General features: G+C 40.3%; 1 pseudogene; it reads right to left on the reverse strand.

The window, feature by feature from the left end:
* Positions 1-377: 377 nt before the first annotated feature.
* The window catches only part of LOC122679960, a 32,863-nt pseudogene continuing 17,550 nt past the window's right edge, over positions 378-15,690 (reverse strand).

Here is a 15,690-nt window from a genome sequence, read left to right on the forward strand (position 1 = left end):
ACCCCCCCCCCCCCCCGATAGAGTGGGACTTTGAGGTTTGGGAGTAAAATCTTGCCCTGTGCAGTAGAGAATGAATTGCCTTTTGATAATAACTGTTAGTGAGCTACTGGTCCTCAGTAGAGATGGAATAGTTGAACATGGGACCCCAAGGAACTATGCCTCTCAAAACAGCCATCATGATCTGGATCCTGTTGGTCATACTAGGTTATAAAGTCAGGTGGACCCAGTGGTACTCCATTGTAGGTTGGAAATAATATGTCTGAACCAAACTTGAGTAGTACCAAAAAGATTTAAACAGAATGAATGAGCTGCTAACCTACCTCCTACATTACCCATCATGTTTGCACCATTGCCCCTCCTCCAGGGCACACGCATGGTCATGTGGGAGGACCTGCAGACCAGCTGGAGGAAAGGGGAAAAGCCTCAGCTTGGTTGATAGACTGGTTGGCTTGGTTTGGAGAGGTGAACTGGATGTGGGCAGCAGCTGAGTTACTGCTCCACTCAAGGTGGCCTTGAAAAACTATGGTGAGGGAAACCCAGTGGGGGGTACATTAGGCTATCCACTTTGTGTGGAAGGAAGTTACACTATCAGGACTAATGGCAGTGACGAGCTGGGCAGAGATGGACAGAAAAAAGGTTGGGATGCTGGTGACAAGATCTAAGAGTCGTATGGATGGATAAATGGGAGTGGACATGACATGTAAAGATCGTTCTTACATTAGCCATGCCCCAGATAGAATTCACCATGTGAGAAACACTAACAGCGAAGCAGTCAAAGTGGCTTGGCCATTTAATGTTAGCCATTCTTCATCAGTGGCCTTCTTAAGGGTGGCACAGTTGGCACATAGATGATGTGGCCACATTAGCAGTGATGAAGGCTGTGATCTGTGGGCCTACTAGCATGAATTACTACCTACCAAGTTGCATCTGCTTCCTCTTAATGTGCAACAGTACAGAATACCCTGAGCCACTGGTATGAATCCCTTCCTCTTCAACTGGTGTCTTTCCGATGATCCTTTGTACTCCCAACTCTGTCCCAGTGTCTGCTTTCCAGAGAACACCACCTTTGATGTTATATCTTTTCCTAGAAGACATTATCCAAAAATAAACCATGCTTCTAAAACCGCTGTTCCACCTCTGTACACTCCTTTCCCTCTGGCAGTTGATCCTTGCCTCTAATTTTACAGAGTCAAATTAAAAAGTCCCGCCACATTCTATCTTCAAAACTACAAATATTACCCATTCTCTGAAGTTACTTTTCTGCAACCTCACAAGTAGACATGCTCTGATGCTCTCTGTCTCATTTGATACCAGTGCCTCCCACTGTGTCCTCTCCCTTGTGTTCAATATTTCCTCTCTAATAGCCTTCCTCATAAGACATGTGAATATGAGTCTCTTTTTGCCTTAAAACAAACAATAACAATGCCTATTCCCCTTTACTTCCATCCTTCTCTTTCGACTTCACAGCCAAAGTTCATTAAAATTAGTGTATTCTTGCATGTTTTAATGATAATTATCCAGTGTTAGCAAGGATTCTAACTTCAGCTAGGAAGTAAAGATTTGTTCAAGTATTATAGAAGCTGTTTAGTGGCTAAGTCATGTCCAACTCTGTGTGACCCCCATGGGCTATAGACCACCAGGCTCCTCTGTCCATGGGATTTCCCAGGCAAGAAAACTGGAGTGGGTTGCCATTTCCTTCTCCAGAGGATCTTCCTGACCCAGGGATTGAACCCATCTCTCTTGAGTTTCCTGTATTGGTAGGTGGATTCTTTACCGCTTTAGCCACCTGGGTAGTTCATTATAGAAGTAAGTACAAAAAACTATGTTTAACATAGACATATCATTAAACCCAGAATTCCACATGTAGGAATGGAAATTGACAATATGCACAAAAATCTCAACAGAAGAATGTTTGTGACAGCAGTATTGATATAGTCTTAAGGTATCTGGGAACCCAAAATGGCCAGAATAGGAAGTTAACAAAGCAAATTTTGGAATAACCATATGATGGAACTCTAGGCAGTCATTAAAAAATATTTAACATGAAATTTAAAATTATTCTCTTGAAAAGCAAAATACTTGTTATAAAATGACTGTGGCTCCAGAGAAACAGAACCAATGGCTGAGAAGTCCTATGGTCTGCTGTCCACAAGCTGGAGACCCAGGAAAGTCGATAGTTCAAAGGTCTGAGAGGGAGAGTCAGTGATGAAGTTTCCATCTAAGGTCTGGAGGTCTGAGAACCAGGACAGCTGACAGCAGAAAGAGATCAGTGCTTTAGCTGAATGGTCAAGCTAAGAACACAACTTCCCTTCCTTTGCCTCCCTCAACAAATCGGGTGGGGCCCATCCACACAGGGAAGGGCCATTTGCTTTACTCAGCCCACCCAGTCAAATGCTAATCTCTTCTGGAAACACTCTCATAGACACACCTGGAAATAATGTTTAACCAGCTATCTGGGAATTCCTTGGCATAATCAGGTTCACACACAGAGTTAACTATCACAAACTTCAACTTCCTGTTTCATCTAGTCTGATTTTAATTTTTTTTTTTTTAAAGAAGCTAAAGAGTTTTCAAAATGAATGTGTGTGCATGCTAACTTGCTTCAGTTGTGTCCAACTCTTTGCAACTCCTTATGGACCATAGCCCACCAGATTCCTCTCTCTGTGGGCATTCTCCAGGTAAGAATCCTGGAGTGGGTTGCCGGGCCTTTCTCCAGGGGGCCTTCCCAAGCCAGGGACAGAACCCAGGTCTCTTTTGTCTTCTCCATTGTCACGTGGGTTCTTTACCACTAGCGCCACCTGGGAAGCCATTCAAAATGAATACTTGGTATCCAGTCTAACAAGGCAGGAGATTTTCTCTATTGGTTTTCTTTGTAAATCAAGCAGTGTGAACTTTATGATGAAACCTAAGTTTAAATAAATTTCCAAGCACTGAACTGTGTCCACTGAGCTCTGGGTTAGGGGTGAGAGGCCCAAGTCTAGTGAAGCAACTCTGGATAGACCGGGCAGGCATATGGCCTAGATATTCTTGGTTCGCTGCTTCCACAGATATCCTGCCTGTTCTCCAGGAGTAAAGGAAGTTTCTAGTATTCTCCAAGTCTCTGTGTTAAGGACAGAGGCGGAGTGGAGAGGTGGGCCAGGACAACCAAGGAAAGAAGGGTTATGTGAATAATCTGACCCAGAATATTGACAGATATCACCTCCTCTTTCCAGTTCCCTCCTCTTCCAATTATTTCCATTCATTGACACTGACCTCAAGTACATATTGATCTAAGTACTTGACACTAAGGCACAAATGACCAAATAGCTTAACCTTCTGTAAAATTCCATAGGTCTATTTGTTATTAAGATTCAGATGCTCTTTTACATTCAGGTCAGCTTCCTCAGTTCTCCTCTTGATGGCCTCAGGGACTCAGTTGCCTTTCCTTTCTTCTTCCTCCTCTCTTAAAAAGAAAACCAACTTTATATTTCCCCCATATTATTATAACAGCAATACCTGTTCAGTGGAGAAAAATCAGAAAGTACAGAGAAGCCAACTACATTATTTATAAACTGATTTTCATTTTGGTTATATATATTTTCCAAACTTTCACTCTGTATGGCTATCTTACGCTTGTGTATAAATGTATGTATGCACAATGTCTATTGCATTAGGTGACTCAGCGGTAAAGAATCTGCCTGCCAATGCAGGAGACAAAGGAGTTGTGGGTTCGATCCCTGGGTTGGGAAGATCCCCTGGAGGAAGGCATGGCAACCCATTCCAGTGTTCTTGCCTGGAGAATCCCATGAAAAGAGACTGGTGGGCTACAGTCCATGGTATTGCAAAGAGTCAGACACGACTGAGCGATGACTGATGATGAATAATGATAGAAACAAACATATGTATACACACACAAATGTACACACACACATACACACATGCATGCACTATAAAATTGACCACAGTTGTCTTATAACCAGTATTTGTTTTTTTTTTTGCTTTTCAAGAGTAAATTTCATATTATATAATTTTTAAGTGCTGCCTAGAGTTCCATCATATGGTTATACCACAGTTCGCTCTGTTAAGCTTCTATTTTCGACATTTTGGATTCCCAGATTTTTTTAGACTATATCAATACTGTTGTGACAAACATTCTTGTATGGAGTTTTGTGTGCATATTGTCAATTTCAGTTCCTACATGTGGCATTCTGAGTTTAATGATATTCATATGTTTGATACATTTTGTTGTATTTACTTCTACAAGGCTTGAACAAATTTTTTACTTCCTAGCTGAGCTTTAAGAGAATCTTTACTAACACTGGCTACTTATCATTAAAAAATACCCAATCTGATAAGTCCCCAGTGGTATTTCTTTCCTTCATTAAAGCTCTGGCCACCCACTCTATATTCAGAGATCAGATTCCCACAGAGAGCTGCAGAGAAGGCAGCCAAACTTTATTGCATACCCACGCCTTGCGGGGCACTGTGCCAAGTTCTAGGAAAGCTTATATTAATGCAGCACAGTTCCAGTTACCTTCCACTTGAGTCTAAGGAGACTGGAGGCAGGGCTGTAGAGAGATCAACAAACACAGCCTCATCAGCACACAATGAGTTAAGTATAATAGTGTGAAGATGCTACAGGAGCACTGGGTTGGGAAGTGAGGTCGGCCGCGTTAGGTCTGAGTCTCAGTCCAGTGTCTGTGTGTCTGTGTGCGTGTGTGCGGTCGCATCCGACTCTTTGTGACCCCATGGTTTGCAGCCCACCAGGCTCCTTTATCCATGAGATTCTCCAGGCAAGAATACAGGAGTGGGCTGCCATTTCTTCCTCCAGGGGATCTTCCCGACCCAGGGATCGAACCCACATCTCCTGCACTGGCAGGCGGATTCTTTATCGCTGAGCTGCCTGGGAAGCCCAATTCAGTGTCTTAAGTGAAGACAAATCAAGATTAGGAATTAACCAGGCATTAAAATGGGTTATCAGACAAGGATAACAATCAGTGCCAAGACAGGGAGTGTCACATACACAGTGGCCTTGTTGGGGACAGCCCGCAATCTGGCAGGGATAGGGCAGTGTGTGTACCTTGAGGGCACTGCAGTGGATGAGGTTAGAAAGAATATGGCTGTCTGAGCTTAGGATTCTTTTCTCGTGGACATTAGGAAGTACTGGAAGGTATTAAGCAGAGAGTCCAGGATTAACCTGTATTTTGGAGAAGTCACTGGAGGCAGTGTGGAAGGTCAGGAGGGGCTACTGGAAGTAAGGAGCCTGGCTTGGACGCTAGAGTCCATGCCAGGGAGAGCAGCAGGAGCTCATACAAGAGGAATGTGGATGGAGAGGAGGAAAAAATCTAAAAGATAATACCAGGTGATAGTAATAGCATTGGAGCTATTTGGGTGTTGTGTATGAGATGGACCGTTCTTCCTTGGGTCAAATAGCTGTATAATGGGGCCATTTTAGCTATAGAATCCCTTTGCTTCCACATTTTCCAATCCCTTCCTTTGTCTGTGGGGCTGCTCCCACACAATGACTACATTATGCTGTTCTGTCACGTACTGCCAGAAAACCAACTTCTGTGGAGTTGGAAAAGGGAAGAGAAAGGTGAGTATGATGCTCAAGGAGACGGAGGCATTAGAAAGTATTAAGGGACTTCTCTGGTGGTTCAGTGGTTAAGAATTCGCCTTCCAATGCAAGGGACATGGGTTTGATCCCTGGTTGGGGAAATAGGATCACTCACGCTCTGGAGCAACTAACCTATGCTCCACCGTTAAGGAGCCCGTCTCCCTCTGGAGCCCTCAGAGCAGCCAAATAAATAAATACTAAAAAACAAAAACAAAAAGATGGTGTTACTATATATTAAAAAAACAAGTAAGATTAGGCTGGAGTTAGAGTAGCAAATAGATGATGTAATAAACAGAGGTGATGACTATGTTCATCACCTTGATTGTCATGATGGTTTATGCATCTCTCCAAATTCATCAAATTATATATGTTCATTATATCCAATTTTTTGGATATCAATTATAATCTCGATAAAGCTGTTTTTAACAAAAACAAACCATGGAGGGTTTGGATAAGGTGAATAAAGATTTGTTTACAAAGTCCTGAAATACCAAATCAGGAGCTGACCCTGAATAAAAAAAGTGGGAAACTTAGGACAATAAAACGTAACAAATGTGGGAACCTTGTGATAAAAGCCAGGTATGGTCTGAAAATATTAGGAGAGTCAACAAAATTTTGGTCACAAATAAGAAACCTCCAAACCGAAACTTGGGCATGGCTGTGACCTCCGTTACACCTGGTACAAGTGTGGGTGTGACATCCCCACAAATGCCTACCAGTGTGAAAAAACATCATGGCTGGAGTAGTTAGGAGCAATATCCTAAAAGACCACAAGGTGGTAATGTCATTTCACAAGTCTGTCTTTTGCTTGGTTGCTTCTCTTTTTCTGTTTGTATTTATGCCTTCCTGTCTCTGTGTTCCAGTCCTTTTCATCTTTTGGTCTTTTTCTGACTTGTGTATCCTCCCCTTAAAATTGTTTTCTCCCTTTCATGATCTCCCTAATTGATCATCATCAGAAGCAATGCAATTTTTCCATTATTCATTGAATAGAATCTCGTTTTGTCCTTAAACAAATTTGTTATAAAAAACCTGAAACTCATATGAAAGTGCATATCATAGTATAATGAATCCCTATGTACCTATCATCTAGCTGCAAAGTTATCAGTTCATAGCCAATCTTTCTTTACCCATATCCCCACCCACACTCCCACTTCCCAAGTTACTTTGAAGCAAGCTCTAGTGTCATACCAGATTCTTCCGTAAGTATGTCTGTATCCATCTCTCAAACCTGAGGACTCTTAAACAGAACCACAGCGCCAATACCACTCCCCAAATGTTAGTAATTCCTTAATATTACAAAATCCAGTTAATGCTCAAATTTCCAATGCTCCCATGCCAATTTAAAAATATTATTTTATAATTTGTCTGTTGGAATCAGTATCCAAATAAATCGCCACGTTGTCATGGCTGCTTTTTCTCTTCATACTTTTTCACTGTATAGACTCCTGCTTTCTTTCTCTCTTTCTTTTTCAACTCATGATTTATTTGTTGGGGGGGGGAACTAAAGTTATTTTTTCTATACCTTCCTACAGTCTAGACTTTTGTGATCACTTTCAATTTTTGAAATATTTAGTAGAGCATGATGTAATTTTCTACTAAAATTTAAGATGAAGCTAACCACTTGCTTTCTTTGTTCCTGTTACTGAGCATCTGTACACTGTTGGAAAAATTTACACACAAGAATTACAAATGTGTAATTGGTGGAGCTAGTATACAACTTCGGGTGAATTATCAATACAGATCAGATCTTTTTTTTTTTTTTGCCTCTAACAAGTTTTCTTTGCGTTTTAAGCCTTCACCATCATCCTTAAACTCTAAGGTAGATTCTTTCCATCTTCTGCCTTGTTCTTCACTATTTTTCTGTTATCATAAATTGATTCTCTTGGTCTTTGCGTTCCAATCTCACTATCCTGAAATAGTTTCTTGCCTAATTCCTAGCCAGGACCACCTCATGGTGCTCAGCATGTGTTGTCCTACACAAAGATCCTCCACTCAAGCAGAAAGGTGGTTATGCCTGCCAGTCCATGTGCTCTAGTGCAAGTTTTAAACATTTTTTTGTCTATTTATTTTTGGCTGAGCGGGGTCTTTGTTGCTGGGCTTGTGGTGATCGGGGGCTACTCTTTTCACTGCGGTGGCTTCTCCTGTTGTGGAGCATGGGCTGTAGGAATGTAAGCTTCAGCGGTGGTGGTGCACCTCTTAGTTACTCTGTAGCATATGGAATCTTCCCGGACCAGGGACCTGGACCATGGATATCCTTCATCGTGTTTATGGCTTGAATGCCGCTCCTCTTGGGAAGCTTCCTTCAATCTTCTAGCCTAAGTTGGCTCTTCCATTTTCCATGCTGGATCACCAATCTGTTCTTAGCTCTGTAATAGATTTTGACATGTTTTTCTTGGGCTTTAAGTCCCAGGTGGAGTTGGGGCAGAAATACTGTCTTCGGCATCCATGTGACTCATCCATCCAATATGACTCTAGGACCTACTTCAGAGCTCCACTCTGGATGAAAGGGAAGGCAGACAGTAAGTACAGCCCGGGCTCTGGGACTAAGTCTGACTCCTGATCTAACCACTCTCTATTTGAGTGACTTTGGATACATTACAGACACTCCCTGTGCCTCAGTCTCCGACAAAATCATTGTCCAGATTGGTAGAAATAATGCATATAAATTGCTTCACACAGTGCATGATAACCGTACATGCTCAGTACTGCTAGGTATACCATATGTTTGTAAAATGAATGACTTTAGAATAACCTGTATGATCCCCAGTAAAATGATTACAGCGTAAGTTTGTAGCCCCCCAGGGAAAAAGAAAAGATCACTTGCCACTGGTTTAGGGGATTCAAAGGGAACAACTCCATAAAGTGTAATTAAGGGAATCTGGGACTACTTTGATAGGACACATACTGTTTTATACCTCCATCTGGGTCTAACCTGTACCCTTTAGTGGGAAGCGAAGTCTCTGTGGTACTTATTTAGGGTGTTCTCAGACTTGTTATGAACTGAGCCATAGTTTGTTTTGAGGAATAAAGGAGGTAGAGGATCTGAGGGAACCATTAATAAGCCCAGCTGCCATTTCACATGCAAGTAGGAGCAGGTTCACAGCACACGCCTCTCAGGGAGGGGAGGGAAAATGTCACGGATTGTACTGGGAAGGTGTCGGAACATTTTGTGCAAATGTGGATATTTGGATGAAATGCCTTTAAGGCCCCAAGATAGCACCATGGGCTATAAATACACGGGGAAGAAAGAAGATGGAAGTGGAGTGTGCTTCTCCATGGCGAATATACAGGCTGTATGCAACTTGGATGGTCCAGGGGTCAGTGAGATAAAAATGTTAGCTAATGACCTTGAAGACAAACAACAGCATCACAGAGAAGCTATGACTTCTGGAAGCTAATTCACTCTGGATTTGACTTTCATTCTGCTGCTGCTACTGTTGCTTCTGGAATGATTGAACGAGACTGAGTTAATGAATTCTGTTTTATAGCCTTGAGGAGGTCTGATACACTTGTAAAAACCTCTGGTACTAATGCAAAACAGAACTCCTATGGATATTCTAAATATTAATTGGATGTGTTCCATTAGTATGGAGAGTTTCAGGGTGCGTGTTTTCATAGGTTGATTAGGAGATGACTTATGCTGTCATGTGAGGGAAATGGCTGTCAGCATCTCCCCCGGATCTTAGAAACCTCCTATTAATCACTTGCGTTGATGTTACCCACTGGTGTTCAGTCTGGAAGGATCTGCGAAAGGTTAATCTTTTATAGTTTCTTGGGATTTGGAGGGCAGCATTCCGAAAACCTAGTTTTAATTTTGATAAATGAACTTAGCAAGTAATTAATCCCCGAAAAGGACCGAGATTTACAAGTCAGTCAAGAGATGATGCTGGCAATTTATCATACACGTGGGATGCTCCAATCACAAAATAAGCCCTTTGACACATTGACCGAGAAGTGATCGAATGCTACAGATGGAGATAAATTTATGACCAGGATGTGCCCCTTCTCTCTGAAGAGCCATATTCTCTCCTCTCTTCATCAAGAGATATTTTTCGGCAAGCTCACCTGTGCATTGGTCACGCCTCTGTTTTGACCTCTCCCAATGCTTGGTGTATTACTTAGAATAACAAGGGATGGGGGGAGGGGAAGTTTCACTCAATCTTGCCATCTGTCATATTCCTTCTTCTCCTGAACAATTTATCCTGTGAACACAATGACTTTTGTAACTGGCCAAGTTTTCTGCATCCCTTTGACTTCAAGGACGAAGGATGTAAGGATGTAAGGATGAAATTTTACCCTTCCTGGAAACAGTAGATGGAGATAGAGTATGGATTGCAGTGTGCTTCCCCCAAAGGTTGTTCTTTTTACATTTTGACTTTCCTGTCTCTCAGCTATTTTATAAAAAAACATATTGTGTATATTTGTGGTAGGTTAGAGGAGGAAGGGCATGTGACTTTTTTTCTAGTTGTAATAAATTTTTTTTTTTTCAAATTAAAGCATTTCTGAGAGCATGCATTTCATTTTAGTTCCTAGAGTTATTTTTGTCACAGATTTCCCTTTCATTCCACAAATACTTGCCCAAATGAATTGTTCTCTTTATCATTCTTACTGGGCTTCCCCAGAAGCTCAGCAGGTAAAGAATCCGCCTGCAATGTAGGACACCCCAGTTCAATTCCTGGGTCGGAAAGATCCCCTGGAGAAGGGATAGGCCACCCACTCCAGTATTCTTGCGTTTCCCTGGTGGCTCAGATGGTAAAGAATCCACCTGCAGTGCGGGAGATCTGGGTTCAATCCCTGGGTTGGAAAGATCCCCTGGAGAAGGGCTTGACAACCCTCTCCAGTATTCTTGCCTGGAGAATCCTCATGGACAAAGGAGTCTGGCGGGCTACAGTCCACGGGGTCACAAAGAGTCGGACACGACAGAACAACTAAGCACATCATTATTACTGCCCCCCGAAAGCCATTCTTCTAAACTGCAGATCTGATCAGTCTAACGTTTTTGCTCCTAAAAACCCTCACTATTTCATGGCTTCTAACTGTTGCTAAGATAAGGACCACATTCCATAACTGGTTTAAAATGTCTTAAGTGATTTAACTTTTTTTCTTTCATTTTATCCCACTCAATGCCACCTGTCATTCTATGTTTCAGACGTCTTAAACAACTTGCGGTTTCCAGCTGTAACTGACGTCCCCAGTCAGTTGAATTTGTCTTAAACAAAAGAGAGATTATCCCAGGAGGGCCTGGCTCAATCAGGTGTGCCCTTAAAAGAAGTTAGATTTGAAGCTTGAGAGAGATATCTCCTGCTGACTTTGAAAAGTAAGCTGCAAGTTGTAGGAATGCCATGTAGTTAGGACCAGAGGGCAGCCTCTAGAAGCTGAGAATGACTGCGAGCCAGCACTTAGCAAGAATACTGAGACCTCAGTGCTAAAACCACAGGAACTGAATTCTGCCAACAGTCTGAATGTGCATGGAGGAGGACTCAGTCACAGATGAAAACACAGCTCTTGTCACACTTCACGTTTTGACCTGGCAAGACTCTGAGCAGAGGACCCCGTTGGCCTGTGACCAAGTTCTTGACCTGAAATTGTGAAATAATAAACTTGTTTTAAGCTTCTGTGGGGTTTTTCTTTTTCTTTTTGTAATTTATTATATAGTATTAGGAAACCAAAACTAATACAGAAGTAGAGAGAAAGGATGGAAGGAAGGAGGGAGGGATGGATCATAATTTCCACTCCCTTGCTCTTCTAAGGCAGGAAAGACATACTTAGCTACAATTCGTAAACTTTGAGAAGGCTAATAAAAAAGAACTTCATGAAGTCATGTGTGGTTTTTAAACCTCTATATTATATTTCATGGATGCTTTACCAAATTTACTAAAGTATAAGCCAGCATCACCTTTATTTTGGCTTATTTCCTTTAAAGTTGAGAGACATGAAAATCTCAGGATTTTAAGAGTTTACTGACCTCTTTCTATTTTGATAAGCTTTTTTAGATTTTTACTTTCCTATTAGGCCTTTTGGGCTTTCCTGGTAGCTCAGATGGTAAAAGAATCCACCTGCAATGCGGGAGACCTGGGTTCAATCCCTGGGTTGGGAAGATCCCCTGGAGGAGGGAGGGCATGGCCACCCACTCCAATATTCTTGCCTGGAGAATCCCCATGGACACTGGAGCCTGGCGGGCTGCAGTCCATAGGGTTGCAAAGAGTCGGACAGGACTGAGTGACTAAGCACACATTAGGCTTTTTAGCATTCTGCATTTGACCTAAAATCTTTAATTTGCATATTGTATCATATATAAAACAGCATGTGTCCAGTTTTATAAATATAAAGAAATATTCATATATCAGTTCAGTTGCTCAGTCGTGTCCGACTCTTTATGACCCCATGAACTGCAGCATGCCAGGCTTCCCTGTCCATCACCAACTCCCGGAGCCTGCTCAAACTCATGTCCACTGAGTTGGTGATGCCATCCAACCATCTCATCCTCTGTCGTCCCTTTCTCCTCCTGCCTTCAAGCTTTCCCAGCATCAGGGTCTTTTCCAATGAGTCAGTTCTTTGCATCAGGAGGGCAAAGTATTGGAATACATATATTCATATATATCACCCAATTAAAAAAAATAGATCATTACCATGACAACTGTGGCTCTTGATATGCTCATTCCAAATTTCATCTTCATCTCTCCACTCCATATACTTTTTTAAAGCATAAATTTCCCCACAAGGAGAACTTTGTTAATGACACTATTTTCCTCCCCAAAGATCAAAGCCATCAAATGAAGTGAACATAACCTCAAAAGTTTTTGTCTCTATAATAAAACAAAAGATAGAGCTTAGATCTGGATCACTTGGGCCATTCCTCTTATCTCCACTTCAAAAATCTTGCATCTGTGAATACCCAGCATTCTTTTATTTTTTTTAAGATTTTTTTTTTGATGTGGACCATTTTTAAAGTCTTTATTGAATTTGTTACAATATTGTTTATGTTTTGGTTTTTTGGCTCTGAGGCATGTGGGATCTTAGCTCCCAGATCAGGGATGGACTCTGTCGCCCCTGTACTGGAAGGTGAAGTCTTAACCACTGCACAGTCGGAGAAGTCCCCTAGCATTCTTTTAGATCTGCATTGGGCTCAACAGATTTAAGCCTTAGTACAATCTTCTTTGTAGTTTTAGCCTATTTCCAGAAAAACAGCTTAGTTTGCTTACCATACCCACTCTGATTCCTGTTACAAGGCTGCTTTCCCCAGGCATACAGAGGATCTTTGTCCTTCTTGTACTGTGTCATCTTGTGAGGTTGGTGTTGCCACACTTCTTACAGAAAGTCCAGTGGATTTCAGAAATGTTCACCATGTTCACAAGAGAGCTATTGGCAAAGAAAGAAAACATTTCGTAAATTTTATACATTTAATATTGGAAGGACTGAAGCTGAAGCTGAAACTCCAATACTCTGGCCACCTGATGTAAAGAGCTGACTCATTGGAAAAGATCTTGATCCTGGGAAAGATTGAAGGCAGGAGGAGAAAGGAGCAATGGAAGATGAGATGGCTGGATGGCATCACCAACTCAATGGACATGAGTTTGAGCAAACTCCAGGAGATGGTGAAGGACAGGGAAGCCTGGTGTGCTGCAGTCCATGGGGTTGCAAAGAGTCTTACATGACTTGGCAACTGAACAATAACAGTAATGTTTTGCTTATCCTTTTAGTATCCTTTATATATATATATATAATAGATATTATATAATAGATATATAATATACATTAATATATTATATAATTATAATTATTAATATATAATAATTATTCTAACACATTAATTATTATTATAAATATAACATAAATATTATATTAAATAATATATTAATTAATCATATATATTATATATATAGACCATATATATACACATATATACAGACCAAAATTAAATATATTAATTAATATAATATATAATATAATAATATAATAATATTATATAATAGATATTAACCTTGTCTGTTTTAAATCTTTTGTTTAAATATTAAATATAATAATATATATATATTTTAACCTTGTCTGTTTTAAATCTTTTCTGCAAATGATTTTATTATATATCTTTTTTGCCTTTACTAATTTAAAGATATTTAAAGATATTCTCTTTATTTTTTTCCTAAAAGTTTTAAAGTTTTGTGGTTAACATTTAAATTATTTTCTATATGCTTACCAATTTTCCTTGTACCATTTAATGAATGACCCACCCTTTCCCCAGTGATCTATAAGGTCAGATCTGAAATAAATTAGGTTTTCATAAATGCCTGATTTCTATTCTATTCTATTGACTTCTTTTTCTATTTCCACACCAATGCCATACTCTGTTAATTATTATAATTTCTATTCAAACTTTTCCTATGTGTTAAAGCACCTGGCTCTTCCTTTTCAGGGCTATTCTTAGCTGTAGACATTTACATATGATTCTCTTGCCTGGAAAATTCCATGGACTGAGAAGCCTGGTAGGCTACAGTCCATGGGGTCGCAAAGAGTCGGACACGACTGAGTGACTCACTTCACTTCCCCCCAACATTTTGTTATGAAAAGTTCCAAAAATGAAAAGAAGTTGAAAGAGCTTTATAGCAAGCAAACACCCACAAACACACTGCTTCAGTTCAGTTCAGTTCAATCACTCAGTCGTGTCCAGTGCTTTGCGACCACAGGGACTACAGCACGCCAGGCTTCCCTTTCTGTCACCAACTCCCGGAGCCTACTCAAACTCATGTCCATTGAGTTGGTGATGCCATCCAACCATCTCATCCTCTGTCATCCCCTTCTCCTCCCACCTTCAATCTTTCCCAGAATCAATGTCTTTTCCAATGAGTCAGTTCTTCGCATCAGGTGGCCAAAGTATTGGAGTTTCAGCTTCAGCATCAGTCCTTCCAGTGAATATTCAGGGCTGATTTCCTTTAGGATGGACTGGTTGGATCTCCTTGCAGTTCAAGGGACTGTATACTGCTTACATTCTATAATAACCTTTTGCTAGATTGCTTTGTTAAATAACTGTTCATCTCTTTATCTACCCATCAATCTATATATGATTAAAAATTAGCTTTTAATGTTCCATAAAGTCTATTGAACTATGATTAGAATGAAATTGAATATACAGAATAAGTTAAGGATAACTGATATGGTTACAGTACATTTATGTTCATGTATGCCATGAATATGGTATAGCTCTCATTTATTTAAGTCATCTTTCATGTAAAGTATTATATTTTTCTTCTTGGAGATTGTGCAAAGATTTTGTTAAATTTATGCATACAACTTTTTTTAACTGTTGATTTTTAAGTGATATCTTTTAAAGTTATATATTGTAAATGTCTATTCCTGGTGTGTAAAAGTACAATTGACTTTTTAATATGGATTTAAAAACTAATAATCCTATATCCAGCTACCTTGTTAAAATCTCTTAAGAGTTTTAGCAGTTTAGCTGTATAATTTTTTTGAGTTTTCTACATATACAAGTTGGGCTTCCCAAGTGGCTCAGGGTAAAAGATCTCCTGACTGCACCTGGGTTCAGAAGATCCCCTGGAGAAGGAAATGGCAACCCACTCAGTATACTTGCCTGGAGAAGTCCATGGACAGAGGAGCCTGGCAGGTTATAGTCCATGGGGTTGCAGAAGAGTCAGACGGCTTAACAACAAAAGAACAACAGCAACAACAAATGTATATAAGCAAATACTGGCTGTTGATTTTCCCTGCTCAGTTTTCATGTTTTTTGCATCTTTTCTCTTTATTCTTTTACGGGTTCAGATATCCTGTGTAATGTGAATAGAAATGGTGATATAAGGAATCTTGTCGTTTGTCTAATTTTAAAGTTAATGCTTTACAATTTTCATCATTGTGTTGATGTTTGCTGTGGGTTTTATTTGGGGGTGGGATAACTGCTTTTGTTTGTTAGCAAATTTGAAATTTATTTATTCAAAAAAACTTTATGGAGGATGTGAATCTTTAATTAATTTATTTTTGCATGTTCTGGGTCTTTGTTGTTGCACGTGAGCTTTGCTCTAGTTGGGCGAGCAAGGGCTACTTTTTGCTGTGGTGTGAGAGTTTCTTGTGGTGGCTTCTCTTTT

The sequence above is a fragment of the Cervus elaphus genome, chromosome 22 (assembly GCF_910594005.1).
Source record: "Cervus elaphus chromosome 22, mCerEla1.1, whole genome shotgun sequence".
NCBI classification, from domain to species: domain Eukaryota; kingdom Metazoa; phylum Chordata; class Mammalia; order Artiodactyla; family Cervidae; genus Cervus; species Cervus elaphus.